Source organism: Amblyomma mixtum, chromosome 4 (assembly GCF_055824585.1).
Source record: "Amblyomma mixtum isolate Tamu chromosome 4, ASM5582458v1, whole genome shotgun sequence".
Taxonomy (NCBI): domain Eukaryota; kingdom Metazoa; phylum Arthropoda; class Arachnida; order Ixodida; family Ixodidae; genus Amblyomma; species Amblyomma mixtum.
The window spans coordinates 16,961,471-16,981,207 of NC_143015.1; positions in this window are offsets into that span (position 1 = coordinate 16,961,471).

Consider the following 19,737-nt stretch of genomic DNA (forward strand, 5'->3'; position numbering starts at 1 on the left):
TAAAGGAGGCATCGTTGTCCATTGACGCTATTTTAAATGTGACGGAGCACTGTTCAATCGCAAAGATATCCTCGTCGAAAAAAAATCCTTCAGCACGGGTTTCTGGAAGATAAGCACATTTTTCGCCATTATCCTAAAATCAATTGCAGGAAGGAAGGAAAACCTTTATTTTACTCTAGTCCTTTTTCCTGCGGTTTGGGAGCATCTTCAGAGACGTTTTCTCCTTGATTTTACCCCCAGGAGTCTTCTCTGTCGAAGTCGTCCGCCTCTAATCAGTGGTCGGTTGCCCTCAGTCCAGGGCTCCGCTGGCCACTGCCGCCCGTTGAGCTCGCTGTACCAGACCTTGTTGGTCTTCGCAGCGGTCGCTGGACAGCAGAGTCTCCCACTGCTCCGCACTCGGGTTTTGTATTTTGGGGACCACGTCTATGTTTTGGCAGGCCCATGTGATGTGGTATAGTGTAGGTTTTCCGTCGCACCAGGGACATTTGTCCGCGTATATGGTAGGGTGCATTTTGTTTAGTATATGTAGGTTTGGGAAAGAGCCTGTTTGTAATTGTCTCCAAGTGACAGCTTCCTCTCTGCTGAGAGATTTGTGCGGTGGGGGATACCGCAATCTTCTGCCTCTGTAGTTTTGTAGTATGGCCGAGTAATCCCTGGGTGCTGGCGCGAGTTCCGCGGGCTCATCGGATGCTCGGAAAGTAATGTATCCTCGAGCTATCCTGTCGGCCTCTTGGTTCCCTGCCACCCCCGTGTGCCCCGGTACCCACACAATTTTGTGTGGGATCTTGTCGCTTTGTTCTTCCTGGTTTTTAATTCTGTCGCTCGCTGCGAGGAGTATACGGAGCGCGTGACGACCTATCCTGCCATTCATGTAATTTCGGCAGGCTGTTTGAGAGTCGGTGAGTATTGTTAGCGACCGCCCGGTTCTATAGCCCTCCGCCACCGCTAGAGCAACGGCTACTTCCTCGGACTCTGCAGCTGTGCAGCCTCGGAGAGACGCGCTGGTCATTTCGCGTAAAGACGAATCGACCACGCGTCTTGGAGAGGAGGAGACACCAAAATCAATTGCAGAGAATCTCGACACAAACTTTCCAACCACTGAGACTTATATCCTGCAATAGGAATGGTACGGAGTGCATAAGGCAAGAGAATTCCAGTCAGGTTTAGCAGTTCACCGTACGCCTCATGCGATAAGTATATGGTAGTGATGTCTTGACAGGCTCGTTAGTAGAGGTGAAACTTGGAGGCCGGTAAAGAGGCTTCGCATTCGAAGCGAGGTAGTACGAATAAACAAACAAGATAAAGTAGCACCAGCATGCAAACAGGCAAAGGAAAGGGGCAACATTTCGGCTGAAATCCTTGCCTTCCAGAGAACGGGGTACGCGAACCATGATCTCGCCCAACGAGTGACACACCCACAGTCAACGCAGAAGATCAGAATCAGAATCAGAATCATGTTTATTCAACATCATGTCGATGTTGGGTGCGTCGACAAAAAGCCAGTGAAAGGCTTGACGAGGCCGACGCACCCCACAGAGGCATTGCAGTGGTACACAAACTTCAGAGCACTTTCGAAGAAACAAACGAGCATACAAACAAAATAAATAACAGATTTGGCATTAGCTATGCATCAATTCGGACTCCTTGTTTAATTGATGCGGGAGGGTGTAGCTCAGCATTTGATGGCCGTAATTGGTTCTCGTCCTAGGCACATACCATTTGGGTGTCGCTGATTCTGTAGAAACCAACGCTTCCAATGGGGCACAACATAGAACGTAGCAGCAGAGTAGACCATGCGTTCAAAACTCTCGAGAGCGCAATGCTAAGGCTAAAAGAAAAAGGGGTGGTGGTGGTGAAAACATTTATTACGATTGAACAGGAGGTATGTTTGGAGCCTGTAAGGTACCGATCCTTACAAACACTAGGTGGAGGTCCCTAGTATGGGACCCCAGTGGCGGTTGCCGCCGCCCGGGCGCGCCCGACTAAGGCTTGTTGGGCCTGTAAGTCGTGGCAGCCGAGCAGGGTCGCCTCCCAGTCCTCCCGGGTTGGGTTGGGGATGAGGGCAATAGCGGGGTTGGAAGGGCAAGCCCACACCATGTGATAGGTGTCAGAAGACACCGCACTACAGTGTGGGCAGCTGCCGCTAAAGGAGGGGCCAAAATGTTTTAGCGCTGCCGGGCACAGCAATGTATTGGTGAGAAGACGGAGAAGGAGCCGCTCATCCACCTTCTTCAGGCCTTTACATGGGCTAGGGTAAAGGCGATGACAATTTTGATAATATGTAGTAATATCTTTGAATGTATAGATCGGATTAAAATCGGGTTCCTGATCGGATGGGGAGGAGAAAACAGCCCGGTGAGAGAGCGCGCGGGCGGCTGCGTCTGCTGCCTCGTTTCCTGCCAACCCCTGATGAGCAGGGGCCCATATGTGGTAACGGTGTGCGGGGTCCGTATCCCGTATGCAATTTTGGTATATTTGATAGGCTAGGAAGGGAGTGCAGCCTTGTTCGACGTTCCGACAGGCCCCTCGCGAGTCGGTGATTATGTATTTTGAATTGGAATGTGAGGCCGCGAGAGCAATCGCGACCTCTTCTGCTTGTGTTGCACTGCGGGCTCTGAAAGTTAGGCCGTTAACTGTGTTGCTGTTGTGAACTACCGCGGCCGTGTACCATCCCCCGTGGTGAGGGCCGGAGGCGTCCACGTAGTGTACACCTGTTTTGTTGCCATAATATCGGGCTAGCGCTTCCGCTCGTGCCAGGCGCCGACCATTATGGTCTTCATGTGACATGTTTGCTGGAAGAGGCCGCACGTGGAGGGCACGTCTCCACAGTTCCGGGATGCGAAGCCTGTCTTCCACTAGAGGGGTGTGTTGGATATGGAGTCGAGCAAGAAGGCGGCGACCCGACTCCGGAAGGAACGCGGCAGCGTATCGCGTCTGTCAGACGTGTGGCGCTTCGGCTCCGTCATTTTTTGACAGGAGCCACGACGCAAGTCGTTGGACCTCATCAATTTTGCTCACTTTGGATTCGGCAAGCTGATCGGCATCCGTGGCCACCAATTTCAATCAGGTGGGCCCAGTTTTTCAAATTTTAAAGCAGGTTTTCCTTCCCGCCTCCGGCGCCGACGCTAAGCCTAACGGCTGCGCCGGCGTTCGGCTGCGAGGGAGCTCCTGATTTCAGCAAGATGACGGAGACGCCCGTTCAACGCGGTTATGACCCGGACGCCATGTCTTGGTCGACCGTTCCCGTCACTGTGGAACCCAAATCGGCCCCCGCGGACCCGATCCGCAATGAATCTCTCCTCCGTCTACTTGAGCGTTGCTCCAGACGAGAGGCCAAAATAGCGGCGGACGCCTCGGAAACCGCCGAAAATGCTACCCACCAAGCTCCCGCCTCGCAAGCGGCGAAGGACTCCGGCCGTAAGGGCCGCAACCCAGTGACCAAGTGGAGGCCCAAGCCTATACCAAAGTTTCAAAAGAACGACTTTGTCATCGTGATCAAGCCCCGGAAATCGTTGGCCATCCGGGACGCCTTTCAACACGGCGAGCTCGGTGTCGCGTTCGGCGCTTTCCTCGGGGCGCCTCAGGCAGCCGAGTTGAGCCTCCTTTTAAGTAAGGAACAAAATTTGATCCTCGCCAGCACCCGGAACGCTCACGTCGCAGACCGTCTGCTAGGCGACTTTTCTATCAAATCGACCATAGGAGATGTGCCTTTCGCCGGCCATCTCAAAGAACACGAAGCGGACGTCTGCTATGGGGTCATTACGGTGGCCAACCAAGAGACGCCTGAGTCTGTAAAACCTTGCGTGCAGTGGAGGAGCGGCACTTAACTCGATATCCGCAAATTCGCTCCTCTAACAAGGCTCGGCTCACTTTTGCCGGCACGGTCAGGCCTCGATACGTACACTACAACTCCGAGATTGTCACAGTGCACCATTATTTGCGCACTATTCCGGCCTGCAGTTTGTGTGGAACTGTCGGCCATCGGGCGGACTCTTGTCCCAACCCAACACAAGACAAGTGTGGCCTGTGTGGACAGCAGGCACCCATAAAAGAGGGGGTGCGGGCCCCTCACCAGTGTATGCCAAAATGTGCGGTTTGTGGTGGTGGCCATGCCACGAACTCGCGGGACTGCAGTGCTAAATATCGGCATACCAAGCCAGCCGCCCCTAAGGGCGGGAAATCCAGCGGGACGGGCAGGCAGCCACGTCACTCAAGCAGCGATGCTTCAAAACGAGAGACGCCTACTAGCGGGAAGGACGTCAAGAGCTGTCCAGTGCAACCACCGCCTCCACACGGCGGCCAGGAGAAGCAAGCCCGCTCTCAGGACAAGAATGGCGCGGGTGGTTCCTGGGCCAGCGTCGTCAAAAATGGCAAACAGGTGAGCGGTTCAGGCAGGGTTGCCTCCTCCTCCCACCCCCTCTCCCCTCCCCCTCGCTCGGCGGCTGACGCTGAGCTCCACAACCTTGTAGCTTCTCTCCGGGCACAAAACGAGATGCTACTTGCCAAAATTGAAGCCTTAGAAGCTAAAACAACTCCCCCTCCCCTTAGTACCCCCGACGCGGACGCTATGGAGAGCGAGACGGCGGTGGCGCCGGCTCTGGAACCTTCCCTTGCCGAACTCGAAGCCCGTCTTAATGCGAAATTTGACACCCTGTTGGAAACTGCGATGGAACGCCTCATCGCTAGAGTCATGGAGGTCATCCCCTCTATGATTGCTCAACACGTCGCGACTAATACCCGCCTTTCTCGCAGAACCGGTCCCCTTAAGGACGTATCTGGTCGGCCCTCCAGATTGTCCCGCCTAGTAAATGACCTTGACGATGACGAAGACAGCTGCCCCCTTCCAGTTGCTGAGCTTCAGCCCCTGGTAGATACCAGGCTTGGGGGCAACCTCACTTCCACCTCTCACCTCTAAATCTGATCATGGCGGGACACCACCGGTGTAGGCGCTCCCCTCTTTCCAAATCGGCTTCCCCCATTACGATTACTCAATGGAACTGTCGGGGGCTCCGGTCCCGTTCCAAGCGGGCCGACCTCCAAATTTTCCTTTCAACCTTTCAGCATTTGCCTGCCGTAGTTGCCCTCCAAGAGCCAGGGAAAGGCGCCGTACTAACAAATTATACGACGTTCCAGCAGGATCCCTCGTCTTGTCTATTAGTCCATAGAAATTATACAGCCAACCAGGTCGACTTAGACATGCAACTTGAATACTCCTATGTAATGGTGACCCTCCTCCCACTCCGCAAACAGGACCCACCGCTACACATACTCAATGTATACTGCAATCCGAAATTGCCGAATGTATCATTTGCGGACCTCTTTGGTCGCGCACTGAGAGTTGCGGGTGGAGACCCCTCCTGATTATGGGCGATTTCAACGCTCCCGCTCGGATGTGGGGTTACTGCCGTGAAGAGAACCGGGGACGCAAGTTGGCGGAGCTTGCGTCAACGCTGTGCCTCACTCTTCACACTGACCCAGTCCACCCAACTGGTATAGGCAACTACGTGACTGGGGATACATGTCCGGACTTGACCTTCACCCGCAACATTCAATATGCAGACTGGGTCAACACCGAGGAAACCCTCGGCAGCGACCACTGCCTCCTGAATACTACGATTAGGACCCTTTCTTTCGCGCGACCAACAACACAAGTCCGACTCCCAGATTGGACCAAGTTCAGGCAGAATTATAACAATGTCACACCCATACATGAGCAGGGCTGCCAGTCTTGGTCACAACAATTGGTCTCTTGCCTTCGCTCCTCCGAAACTCAAATTCAGCTCTCAGAGGCGGTCTCGGACGTGGACTACCACCTGCTCCATCTCTGGGAGGCCCGGCATTGCCTCGTCCGTCGGTGGCGCCGGCAGAAGCACAACCGGAAACTTAAAGCTCGCATAGCCGAGCTCACTCAACGAGCGGCTGAGTATGCGGCCCAACTCGCCGACTCCAACTGGGTGGCCCGATGCAATACGGCCGCGCGGCAAATGTCCAGCCGGAACACATGGCGACTCTTTCGCGCCCTAATTGACCCAACGCAAACACGCACGGAAACTCAAAAACACCTCCAAAGAGCAATACACAGCTTTCAGGGCAACACAAATAAATTGGCGCACAAGCTCTGGGACCAGTACTTGTGCACCACCCAGGACTCCCGCGGGCCGGCGTACTCTTATGCAGGTTCTGAGAACGTTGAGCTGGATCAACCGTTCCAGCTCCATGACCTGAGGGCGGCCCTGGCAAAAATGAAACGTGGAACCGCTCCGGGTCGGGACAAAATTACAGTCAAATTGTTAGCCAACCTCCCCGACCCAGCATACCTGTCTTTATTGAATTACATTAACTCAATCTGGCTTGGGGAAGTGCCACTACCCATCGAGTGGAAGACCGCCCTGGTCACCTTCATTCCTAAAGCTGGCAAGGCCATCAACACGGACAACCTCCGCCCCATCTCTCTGACTTCCTGTGTGGGCAAACTCATGGAGACGATGGTACGTGACAGGTTGTCCGAGTTCATGGAATCCAAACACCTTTTCGCAGACACCATGTTCGGGTTTCGCCCACACAGATCTGCACAAGATGTCCTGCTACAACTCAATCGGGCTGTCTTCGACCCCGTGCAATACCCTCACAATGACAAGGTCGTACTCGCCTTGGATTTGAAGGGTGCATTCGACAACGTTACCCACGAGATCATTCTCACCCACCTCTCTAAAACTAACTGCGGCAGAAATGCCTTTCAATACATTCGGCAATTTTTAACCGACAGACAATCTTGAATTGTACGGCAAAACAGCGCTGACGGACGGGACGGAAGAAGATGAGACAAACACATGCGCTGACTAACAACCAAATGGTTTATTGCGAAAGAGGGGTGCAATATAAAGCATAGAAGGGAAAACTGCGGTGTAAACATGACAAGGCATACATTCGGGATATCATCAATGATTAAGAAAAGCGATCTCCTGTGGGAATAGAGCCACCGATGGTTGGCTTACACATGAGTTGCCTAATGTGTGAATGTGAAAGGCCTCCGATATCAGGCGTGAGGTGTGATCTCTATACTTGGCGATGATAGTGGTTTGGTCTAAAAACGCCTCACATTTGTCGCAATCTGCGAAATGAATGGCCATGTTATTTCGGCGTGACTTGTTTTCTATGTCTTTCGCGTGTTCGCGTAGCCGATCATTGACGCACCGTCCGGTCTCCCCGATGTAAAATCGGCCGTATGACAGTGGAACCTTGTAGATCACACCACAGCAACAGTTGACAAATTTGTTTCTGTGTTTCTTCTGACATGCCTTCTTTCCATTTTCCTCATTCACTCTCTTGCACAGGCCTCCCAACTTGTTCCTGGCAGAGAAAAGGAGCTTCACGCCGGCTTTGTTCACAATCTTTTTCAGGTTGTGTGATACTTGATGAACATACGGAATACATGTTATGTTCTTGTTGTCCAGTTTGCGCTTCTCCTTGTGAATTCTGCATTCTTTTAATATCGACTCTGCTATGCCAGATAAGACCTTCGTCGGGTAGCCTGCAGCGGTAAGCCTAGTAACCTGCGCGTCAAAGCTGGCTTGGGTTTTATGCGCACATGATCTAAACAGAGCGGCTTTCATGCATGTTTTCGCTATCCCGCGCTTAACTATCTTAGAGTGGGCCGACCGGAAGGGAAGCAGGCTCAGGACCGGAAGGGGAGCAAGCCAGCTTTGACGCGCAGGTTACTAGGCTTACCGCTGCAGGCTACCCGACGAAGGTCTTATCTGGCATAGCAGAGTCGATATTAAAAGAATGCAGAATTCACAAGGAGAAGCGCAAACTGGACAACAAGAACATAACATGTATTCCGTATGTTCATCAAGTATCGCACAATCTGAAAAAGATTGTGAACAAAGCCGGCGTGAAGCTCCTTTTCTCTGCCAGGAACAAGTTGGGAGGCCTGTGCAAGAGAGTGAATCAGGAAAATGGAAAGAAGGCATGTCAGAAGAAACACAGAAACAAATTTGTCAACTGTTGCTGTGGTGTGATCTACAAGGTTCCACTGTCATACGGCCGATTTTACATCGGGGAGACCGGACGGTGCGTCAATGATCGGCTACGCGAACACGCGAAAGACATAGAAAACAAGTCACGCCGAAATAACATGGTCATTCATTTCGCAGATTGCGACAAATGTGAGGCGTTTTTAGACCAAACCACTATCATCGCCAAGTATAGAGATCACACCTCACGCCTGATATCGGAGGCCTTTCACATTCACACATTAGGCAACTCATGTGTAAGCCAACCATCGGTGGCTCTATTCCCACAGGAGATCGCTTTTCTTAATCATTGATGATATCCCGAATGTATGCCTTGTCATGTTTACACCGCAGTTTTCCCTTCTATGCTTTATATTGCACCCCTCTTTCGCAATAAACCATTTGGTTGTTAGTCAGCGCATGTGTTTGTCTCATCTTCTTCCGTCCCGTCCGTCAGCGCTGTTTTGCCGTACCATTCAACATGAACCAACCAGCCCGACTCAGCCCTCTCCTTGAAGACAATCTTACATTCGGATCCAAGATAAAGAACATGGCCCATTTCATTTAGGAACCAGGGGTACACCCCAGGGCGCGGTGCTCTCTCCCCTCTTATTCAATTTGGCTATGATGCGCCTACCGGCCCAGCTGGACGCTGTCACCGGTGTGCAGCATGCGCTGTATGCTGATGACATCACCCTGTGGGCCACGCAGGGTTCCCTTGCAGACATTGAGGCTAACCTGCAGGAGGCGGCGACCATAGTGGACCGTTATGCTCGCCGCTGCGGCCTCCAATGCTCCACCCAAAAGTCTGAATTTGTGCACATACTCCCCCCACCAAAGTGCACAGCCAAAATTTCATTGTATCTCGAGACAGGTCCAATTTCTGAAAATATCGAAGTACGGGTACTGGGGCTCTTTATAGATCAAGACAGACGGTCAGAAACAACATTGGCTAAACTCCGTCAGGTGGAGGACCAGGTGGGCCGCTTGGTCCGCCGGGTTTCTAACAAGCGCGGGGGGTTACGATGTAAGGACGCCTTGCGGCTGGCGCATGCATTTGTAACCAGTCGAATTCTATATTCGACTCCATACCTTCACCTGTGGAAACCAGACGAGGATTCACTCGAAGTCATCCTCCGCAACATTATTAAGCGGGCTCTAGGCCTCCCCGTGACCACCTCCAACAAGCGCCTCCTGGGGCTAGGCGTGGTGAACACATTTTGGGAGCTCCGGGAAGCCCACTTGACTAACCGATACACACGTCTCTCGAAGACATCGTCGGGTCGCCGCCTCCTTGCCCGACTACACATCCAACATACCACTCTCATGGAAGAGCGCGTACGTATTCCATCCCAGTGGAGATGCGCGCTCCACGTGCGCCCTCTTCCCGCGAACATGAACCGTGAGGACCATAATGGCCGGCGCCTGGCGCGGGCGGAAGCCCTGGCCCGCCACTATCGATCGAAACCCGGCGTATTCTACGTGGAAGCCTCAGGCCCCCACCATGGGGGATGGTACACAGCCGCAGTCATCCACCAATCCAAAACAGTGAACGGCCTTACTTTCCGAGCCCGTGACATAACACACGCGGAGGAGGTCGCCATTGCGTTGGCTGCATCTGATTCCAATTCAAAAACAATTATTTCCGACTCGCGAGGGGCATGTCGGAACGTCCAGCAGGGCTGGGTACCGTATCTAGCCTACCGCATTCTTCAAAACAGCGTCTACACCGGTGACCCCGCGCACCGGCGTATCGTTTGGGCTCCCGCTCACATGGGCCTTGAGGGAAATGAGGCAGCTGACGCCGCCGCCCGCGCGCTCTCTCACCGGACATTCCCCTCCGACCCTGACGATAAGGAACCCGAATTTATTCCAGCTTACACCTTCAAAGACATCGTTTTACTCTATCATTCTGGCCATGGTCTTTATCCCCGCCCGTGTAAAGGTCTGTCAAAAGCGGAGGAGCGGCGTCTGCTCCGCCTGTATACTAATACTTTGCTGTGCCCGGCAGCTCTGAAACACTTCGACCCTTCTTTCTCGGGCAGCTGTCCGCACTGTGCGGAGAAGTCTTCGGACATCTACCACATGGTGTGGGCCTGCCCCTCCAACCCTGCTATCCCCCCTCACCCCAACCCAACCCGGGAGGACTGGGAGGCGACCCTGCTCGGCTGCTCTGACCTGCAGGCCCAACGGGCCTTGGTTGGGCAAGCCTGGGCGGCGGCCGATGCCACTGGGGTCCCGAACTAGGGACCTCCACCTAGTATTTGTAAGGGCTGGCCCCCTCTGGGTCAGCTCATGCATAACCTCCTGTATTATACCTGTACATAAATGTTTTCCACCACCACCACCACCCGACTCCGTTAGCGACAAGCGCGTGTACTGGTTTGTAAGGTGCGCCTGCCGGAGCTCCCGGAAAGTATTCACCACCCCAAGAGCCATAAGCCGGCTGTTTGAAGTAGTGATAGGGAGGTCAAGGGCACGTTTAACAATTTTGCGAAGGATGACCTCAAGGGCGTCCTCCTCTTGTTTCCGTAGGCGGAGATAAGGAGTCGAATAGAGAATTCGACTAGTTACGAAGGCGTTTGCCAGCCGCAAGGCATCCTTACTTCGTAACCCTCCGCGTTTGTTGGAAACCCGGCGGACCATGCGGCCCACCTGGTCCCTCACCTTACGGAGTTTGGCCAATGTAATGTCTGGCCGCCTGTGTTTGTGGATGTAGAGTCCCAGTACCCGTATCTCATCACTTTCGCGTATGGGACCACTCTCAAGAGAGAGAGATATTTTAGTTGCGCACTTCTGTGAGGGGCGGAGGTGCACAAATTCCGATTTTTGAGGGGAACATTGAAGACCGCAGCGGCGGGCGTAGCGGTCTACTATCGTTGCCGCTGTTTGCAGGCTGGTTTCAATGTCTCCTGTGCTGCCCTGCGTGGCCCACAGAGTGATGTCATCGGCGTACAGGGCGTGCTGCACGCCGGCGACACCACTCAGCTGGGCCGGCAGGTGCATCATGGCCAGATTGAAGAGCAGCGGGGAAAGTCCCGCGCCTTGAGGGGTTCCCCGCGTGCCGAGTAGGTAAGGACCATGGTCTCTATCTTGAATTCGAATGTAGGATTGACGATCCATTAAAAATTGGCTTATGTATTGGAATGTGTTGAGGCCACAGTCGGTGTGACTTAGGTTAGTGAGTATGATCTCATGTGTTACATTGTCAAATGCCCCTTTAAGATCCAAGGCGAGTACTACCCGGTCATTATGGGGGCATTCGAGGGGGTCAAGGACATCCCGATTGAGTTGCAGGAGGACATCCTGTGCGGATCTGTGTGGGCGGAATCCGAACATGATGCTCGCAAAGACCTGTTTGTGTTCAAGATATGTAGATAACCGATCCCGCACCATCGTCTCCATTAGTTTGCCCACACATGAGGTGAGAGAGATGGGGCGGAGGTTATCTGTGTCAATTGGTTTGCCAGATTTAGGAATAAAAGTGACCAAAGCCGTTTTCCATTCGATTGGCAGGGGGGTGTCCCCGCGCCAAATCGCATTGACGTATTCCAGGAGGGACTGGTATGCCAAGTCGGGCAGGTTCGTCAAAAGCTCGACGGTGACCTTATCCCGTCCTGGCGCAGTGCCCCGTTTCATTTTGGCGAGAGCCGCCCGCAGATCATGGAGCTGGAAAGGTTGATCCAGCTCCGTGTTCTCTCTGCCTGCATAAGAGTACGCAGATCCACGGGGGTCTTGGGCTGTACACAGATACTGGTCCTGAAGTTTCTGTGCCAGTTGAGTCGTGTTGCCAGGAAAAGCGTGCAGGGCTCGCTACAAATGTTTTTGTGTTTCGGTTCGCGTTTGGGTTGGGTCGATTAGGGCTCGAAAGAGACGCCACGTGTTTCGGCTGGACATTTGTCGCGCTAACACCCGAATGCGGCAGAACAAGCATACACAGATGAAAATGGGACAAAGCGGCCTAGATAAAGGGAAGCGGTACAGGAAACCTGGCGCGTCGTGTAGCAGCCATTCACCCCAAACGGCTGCTCCGTCTTCGGAGATGCCACTTCCATCTTTTGTCTTCATCCTGGTAAGGCGCCGCCCCGCCATGCATGTACAGTACGGTCCACTGTTAAAGGGAACATTCGACGGCTTGGCCTCAGCGCTTCGCAGAGCGCTGCCGCCGAGAACTTGTGGGTATTGTCGGCACAAGACGCATGCGCAGTAAGCATGGCGGCGGGTCCCTCCGAGCATGCGCTTCATGCCGCCTGTTCTCGCCGCATATAGGCAGGAGGGCTTCGTGAAGCGCGGTGGCCACGCGATCGCATGTTCCCTTTAACAATGGACCGTACTGTACGTAGCATCTTTGCTAAAAGTACCCGAGAAACGGTGGTTCGTTTCATAGCAGCAAAAAAGTAGAAATTTTACCAGCTTATTACCGGCATCATTAATGCACAACAACCATTTAAACGACGAATGCTTCCTATTTCCAAAATCGCAAGGCACTGAGGCTACACACGCATCTTAGTAGAAATCGCGTACTTTGATTGCAACCCATTAGCTACATTAATCACCGGAGCCGACCTGGCAGGTTTCAAGGAAAGAGTTCGTATGTCATCACCCGACGTCATTCGTCATCAGCGGCGGCACAGCGCACTAGCCGGGCCGCTCCCACGTGAGATCGCCCGGCCATGCAGTAAATATCTCTTGGTGAGTTATTCCTACTTCAGTCCTTGGTAATGCAGGACCTGTCCCAGTGTTACTATCTGTAAGCGGAGGTGTGTGTATAAAAACGAAAGTTCTTAGATAAGCACAGTTTAGATAAGCACAGCCAACGCTCACTCGCGCCTCGCATCATCTGCGTCGGGTGCGGCTGCTTCTAGCCGCGCACCGCTATTGATTTTCAGTGCTTGGAGTTTGTCTACGTGTTGCGAAGTTCGCGTGCGCTTTACGCCTGAAGTATGAGAGGGCAGGACGCTCGGTTCTGAGCTTTTGGGTGAAGATCTTCGCCGAAAATTAAAGCCCTTCTTTCCGCGGTTCCGCACGCTAAAATAGAAGAAACACGACCTGTCTCTTGCCACCTCGTAGTTTGTCTTGATAACATTGTTCGCATAGGCAATATGCGATTCTGCAAAGTAGTTTGCAGATCCGCTTCGTCAGCCGTCTGTAGTCCACATATCTACTTACCGTTAATGCTTACCTTCCTTGTTTTACTGGCAATGTGAAGCGCAGCAACTCTTACACGTCGCTTAGAACACCTTTAAAAGTGCGGGTGAAGTCGCAATACCAGCACTAAATTTCGCGGAATCCGGTCCCCTTGGTGCTCATTTAGCGGTCCGGACTGCAGCATTAACATACAGACATTTCCCTTGGCCTTTATTAGCAGCGGTGTTAAGGAATAAGATTGACTGACTGACATCCTCAGAAGTAATTGAAGCACCTACTGAATTTTGCAGCTCCGGCTTGGGAGAAAACTTCCATTCCTTAATATACGAAATATTGACGCCAGCGCTCGTGCAGACGGAAGCGCCTCTCAAGAAGAAGAGGAAGTGTGTGTGTGAAAGTGAAAGTGATCTCTGGCCAATCCCCCGCCGTGGGTATGTGCTATTCAGCCCGAGGACATCATCATCATCATCATTTGAAAGTGATCTGGAAGCGCAAGTCTGGGCTACGCCACTGTTGAGCCTCAGCCGCTGATTACCAGCGTGACATCTGGTGCAGGTGCTGGGTAAGTCATTAATGCACCGTACGCCCCCTTCAAGCCGCAATTCAAGCCCCGTAAAAATACCGAAGGTAGACACGCCAGTCCACCAGGGCAGTCGCCGATTACAGGGCTTACCTCCCGAATTTGGACTACTCCCTGTTTCCCAGTGTTCACGGAGGGAAGGTGTTACAACAATGAATCCTGCAGCTACAGTGTCGCCGGTCCTGCTCCACCACCAGCGAGAGACACCCCATTTCTACGGTCAACCACACGAGGACGCCGAAGACTGGCTGGACCAGTATGACCGGGTGGCCATGTACAATGGTTGGGGCGCCGAATGCAAGATGCGGCATGTTTACTTCGCCCTTGAAGACTACGCGAGGACCTGGTATCTGAACAATGAATGTGGCCTCGGAACGTGGGATACGTTCAAAGCAGAGTTCCTCCAAGCTTTCAAGGACAGCACGTTGCGCAAGGAGAAGGCCGACTTGCTTTTGAAGGCCAGACATCAACTCCCCAGCGAGAGTGTGACGGTTTATGTTGAGGAAATGAAGAGGCTCTTCCGGCATGCGGACCCAAGCATGTCGGAGGAGAGGAAGGTGAGCTTCCTTATGAAAGGTGTCAAGGAGAAGCTGTTCGCCGGCCTGGTTCGAAGTCCTCCAGTCACTGTAGCGGACTTCATAAAGGAGGCGAGCACCATCGAAAAGTCTTTGGACATGAGGGCCCGGCCGTACGACCGTACAACAGCGTCGATGCTCACGGCCACTGTGGAGGGCGCCACGGTGAATTCGGCAAACTCCTTACATGAGATGATTCGATGTACCGTGAGGGAGGAACTGGCGAAGCTCTTTCAGGAGAAGGAAAAACCTCAGCCTAGCACAATTTGATGACGTTGTCCGTGAGGAGGTGCAGCAAGCGCTAGGTACTTGTACAGCACTACCTGTTCGCGGCCCTGTGCAGCCTCAGCCCCCAAATCTCAGCTACGCCGCCGTCACACGCCGGTTTATTCCATCCCAACCGAACCGACGTTACGACACACCTGCCTCCGCCGCTGCACTAACTCCACCTCCCCAGCCGAATTCTCCACAGCGGCTAGAACGCCGCAGAACGGATGCCTGGAGAGCGCCAGACAATCAGCCGCTGTGCTACCATTGCGGTGAGGCTGGACATGTTTATCGCCGCTGCCCATACAAGGAGATGAGCCTTCGAGGATTCCCCGTCGGTTGTCATCGTCCGATGTATGGAGAACGACCACAGGAGATCGCGGACTACATCTCGCAAGCGGACTCCGTACGACGCCCTTTCTCTCGATCTCCATCACCGCGTCGCTACAGTTCCCCAGGACGAGGACAGTCTCAGAGTCCCCGTCGGGGAAACTAGATGCAGCAGCCTCTGGAGGTGCGGCTGCTCAACGACGAAGTACACAAGATCCTCTATCCCCACAGGAGAGTTCTCAACCAACGGCGACTTCCGCAGCCGTACGGATGATTCTTGAGCCCATGTACCTCAAAACTAGCCGATGTCCTGACGCACCCTTCCATGGCCAGGACGCCTTTGCTCGACGCCGAACTCCTTCGACGCACCGCAGCCGAGACGGTGACGCCGCGTTTGAGCGCGGAGTGATCGGACGCGTGGTGCATCGGCTCCGTCGATTTCTCGGCTGGAACCGCGGCAACCTGATGTAACGCCTATCAAACCTGTGCGACTGCAACCGTGAAGTCAGCAGGATCCTGGAGAACCCGATCACACCCAGGTACGCCGAATGTTCGGCCATTTCGAGCAACCCTACGCATCACCACGTAGCGGTCGAGCCAAGCCTAACGGCTGTGGCTCCTCCGCCGCTGGCTGCGTAGACGCCTGCCGGCCAACCTCTCAACATGGCTCTGCCTGAACAACGCGGATACGACCCCACGACTCTGTCGTGGTCATCTGTCCCTGTAAGCCAGCCAGAGGACGGCCCATCCACCATTTCGGCGCAGCAAGCTGCCCTTTTCCAAGTCGTTGAGAGCTGGCGCCGCCGACGGCAGAACGCACGAGGAGCGGCAATGCCCAAGACTCCTCTCAACAATTCAATAACGGGAGACGCTCGCGCTCCGTCTTCTACACCTCCACAGAAGACTTCTTCACCAGTCTCGAAGTGGACTCCCAAGCCAACGGTCAGGATGAACCCTGACGACTACGTGGTCGTGCTGCGGCCACGCAGTACGGTCTCCCTCAAGACGGCCTTCCAGCAAGGTGAGCTCGGCGCTGCCATTTCGCAACTCATCGGTAGGCAGCACATGAACACCATCACCATTTCACCAAATTGGGAACAGAACATCATCGTCTGTGGCACGCAGAGCCCAGAGGTGGTTGAAAAGCTGCTCACGGACCTTCAACTCAACACCAGCAGAGGATCGCTCGCATTTCACGGCCACCTCAAGCTCACCGGTGATGTGTGTCGCGGTGTGATATCTGTTCACAACTTAGAAACCAGTGAGTCACTAAAACATAACGTGCAGTGGCGCGGTGGTGAACTAGTTCATGTGCGCAAGCTGGGACAACCAAACGTAGCTGTGCTGACTTTCGAGGGACGCACTGTTCCGCGTTACGTCCACTATAACGCTGAACTGACTCCCGTCAAGGAGTACAAAAAACAGTGCCAGCGGTCCCACCCACCCCGGTCCCACCCCGGTCAAGGAAAGATGCGGCATTTGTGGCCAAAACGTGGGGCTTGGTACTGAGGGGATGGCCCCCCACGTCTGCAATCCTATCTGTTTAATCTGCGGGGGCCCTCACCTCACCAGCTCCCGCGAATGCACCGCGAAATTCATCAAGTTGCCGCAGCCAGGGCCCAGGACGCCATCCAAGGGAGCCAATGCCGGCGCTACACGGGGAGGGCGGCAGCAAAACAACCAGAAGACGCCACGGCGTGGCGTGATGCCTCCCCCTGCCAAGACAGCAACGGTAACGCCACCACCCGGAGCAGCGGAGTTCCGAGCTCTCAGCGCTTCATCTGGCGGCGCCGCCTGCAACCAACATAAGGTAGGCAGCTGGGCGAGGGTCGCCTCCTCTCCTTCCCCTCCTCCCTCCTTCCCCACCAGCACCGCCGAGACGCAGGAACTCAAGCGCGAGCTCGCCCTCTTGCGAGCTCAAAACGAAAAATTAGCCAGCGAGCTTAACTCGCTCAAATCCCAATTCCATACTCCGCCCGCGTCGAGCGACGAGGCAGAAAACATAACAGACAGGGAGATCCCTCCTCCTGTGGAGAGTCGCGCCGCGGCCATGGAGACCCGGGTGACCGCAATTGAAACACAATTGGCTGACCTCCCCAAAATTATCCATGATACCATCGCGCGTCAGGTGGAGAGTGTCATCGCACAGGTGACACAAGCCGTAACGCACATTATCCAAAAATGGATAAAAGACAATCCGCGCGTCCTCAAACGCGTAGGACCCATCAGGGACGCTAACCGCCCCTCAAAATTCAATAGGGCTATTCCCGATGACTTTGACTTTTCGGAAGACTCCTGCACGTCTGCGCCGGGCACTAGCGGACTGGGGAGTCTTAACAACGTGACCCCACCCTCCGCCTCCGACCATGGCCCCGAACCCTAAGTCGCGAGCAAGAACAACTCAGCCGCTTACACTAACGCAGTGGAACTGCCGGGGTCTCAAGAACCACAAGAAGCGGATTCATCTCCGCCTCTTTCTTGAGAACCTTGAGTTCCTCGTCGCCGTGGTTGCCCTTCAGGAACCCGGCGCCGGTACCAAACTCACAAACTACACTACATTTCAACACAACCCGCAGACTTGTATACTTGTTCACAAGCGATACACTGCGCAGGAGGTCACACTTCCCACAACTCCGTCTTTCCCATACACGATGGTTTCAGTGCTGTCTCTAAAGCGGTCTGACCCACCTGTACACATTCTAAATATTTACTGCCCACCGAAACTTAAGAACGTCACGTTCAATGAAATTTTCACTCAAGCTATGCAGGTGGCGGGTAGGGATCCCCTCCTAATCGTCGGCGATTTCAACGCCCCGAGCAGGCTATGGGGATACCCCCGGGAGGACAGGCGTGGGAGGAAGCTTGCGGAACTTCTTTCCACACTTGGACTCACCCTGCACACTGACCCCGCCAACCCAACACGTGTCGGCAATTCCATTCAACGAGATACTTGCCCGGACCTCACATTTACACGCCACATACGCCATGCCGACTGGCTGAATACAGAGGACACTCTAGGTAGTGATCACTGTATAATCAACACAATCATTTACATGCGTCCCCTGAAACGCCCACTAAAACAAGCTCGTATCCCTGACTGGACGACTTTCCGCACCTCTCTACCTATCGTAGACCCCCTCCAGTCGGGATACGACGCCTGGTCCAGATCGCTCACGTCTACACTCACACAACACGATAAGCAGATACAGCTCACAGAAACACAAACAGACGTGGACAACCACCTTCTCCACCTTTGGGAGGCCCGTCGCAGCCTCACGAAGCGATGGATGAAACAGAAACATAACAGACGCCTAAAGAACCGCATCCTCGAACTCACACAACAGGCAGCGTAATATGCTACTCAGCTAGCTGACACTAACTGGGTGGACCGGTGCAACGCGGCTGCTCGCCAGATGTCTGGCCGCAACACATGGCGCCTGTTCCGCGCTCTCATCGATCCAATACAAACACGCACGGAAACCCAACGCCAATTACATAGGGCCTTGCACAACTTTACAGGAACGACAAAACAGATAGCGCACACGCTCAGGGATCGATACCTGTGCACCACTAAGGACCCCCGGCAGGCGGCGTTCTCGTATGCAGGTGAAGAGAACACGGAGCTGGACAAGCCTTCAAAATGAAGCGGAGCACTGCACCCGGGCGCGACAAGGTTAAGGTCAAGCTCTTGGCCAACCTTCCCGACGCAGCCTACGCCGCACTCCTCAAATACATCAATAGCATTTGGGACGGAGAGACTTGTCCTCTCCTTCTCGATTGGAAATCGGCTCTCGTGACCTTTATTCAGAAGGCCAGAAAACCTATTGATGTGGAGAACCTTCGCCCCATCTCCCTCACGTCTTGTGTCGGCAAGCTGATGGAGACGATGGTGCGCGACAGACTCTCCGATTTTCTCGAAACACAGCACACTTTCGCGGACACCATGTTCGGTTTTCGCCCTCACAAGTCAGCACAGGATATACTTCTGCAACTTCACCACGACATCTTAGATCCTGTCGAATGTACCCACAACGACAAGGTGGTCCTGGCCTTGGATCTTAAAGGCGCATTCGACAACGTCAAACACGAAGTAATCCTGGACCACCTCAGTAACACCAACTGTGGCCACAAAACATTCAACTACATAAAACAATTTCTTACAGACCGTCAAGCCTACATACGCATACAAGATGCGGAACACGGGCCATACACCATCGGCTCGAGGGGAACACCTCAAGGCGCGGTACTGTCTCCCCTCCTCTTCAATTTGGCAATGCTTCATCTTCCCTTCAAATTGTCTTCTCTGCCCGGGATACATCACGCTCTTTATGCGGATGACATTACAATCTGGGCCACGCAAGGTAACCTGGGCCACATGGAGTCCTGCCTGCAAGCAGCGGCGACCCTAGTCGACGACTACGCGGCCTACTGCGGACTCCAGTCCGCCCCAGCTAAATCAGAATTTGTGCACTTACGTCCCTCCCCTCGGGACACACCACCGGTTCGCATCAGTCTCCCCTCGGGACCGATCCGGGAGGCCAAGGAGATCCGCGTCCTTGGCCTCTTCATACACCACCAACGCAGAGTCGACACCACCCTAGCCAAACTTCGCACGGTGGGAGACCAGGTGGGCCGAATGGTCCGCCGGGTCTCCAACAAGCGGGGCGGATTACGAAGCAAGGATGCACTGCGGCTTGCCCATGCTTTCGCAACGAGTAGAATCCTCTACTCAACTCCCTACTTGCACCTGCGCAAACACGATGATGACCAACTGGAGGTCATCCTGCGGAAAGTCATCAAGCGGGCTCTCGATCTCCCGGTC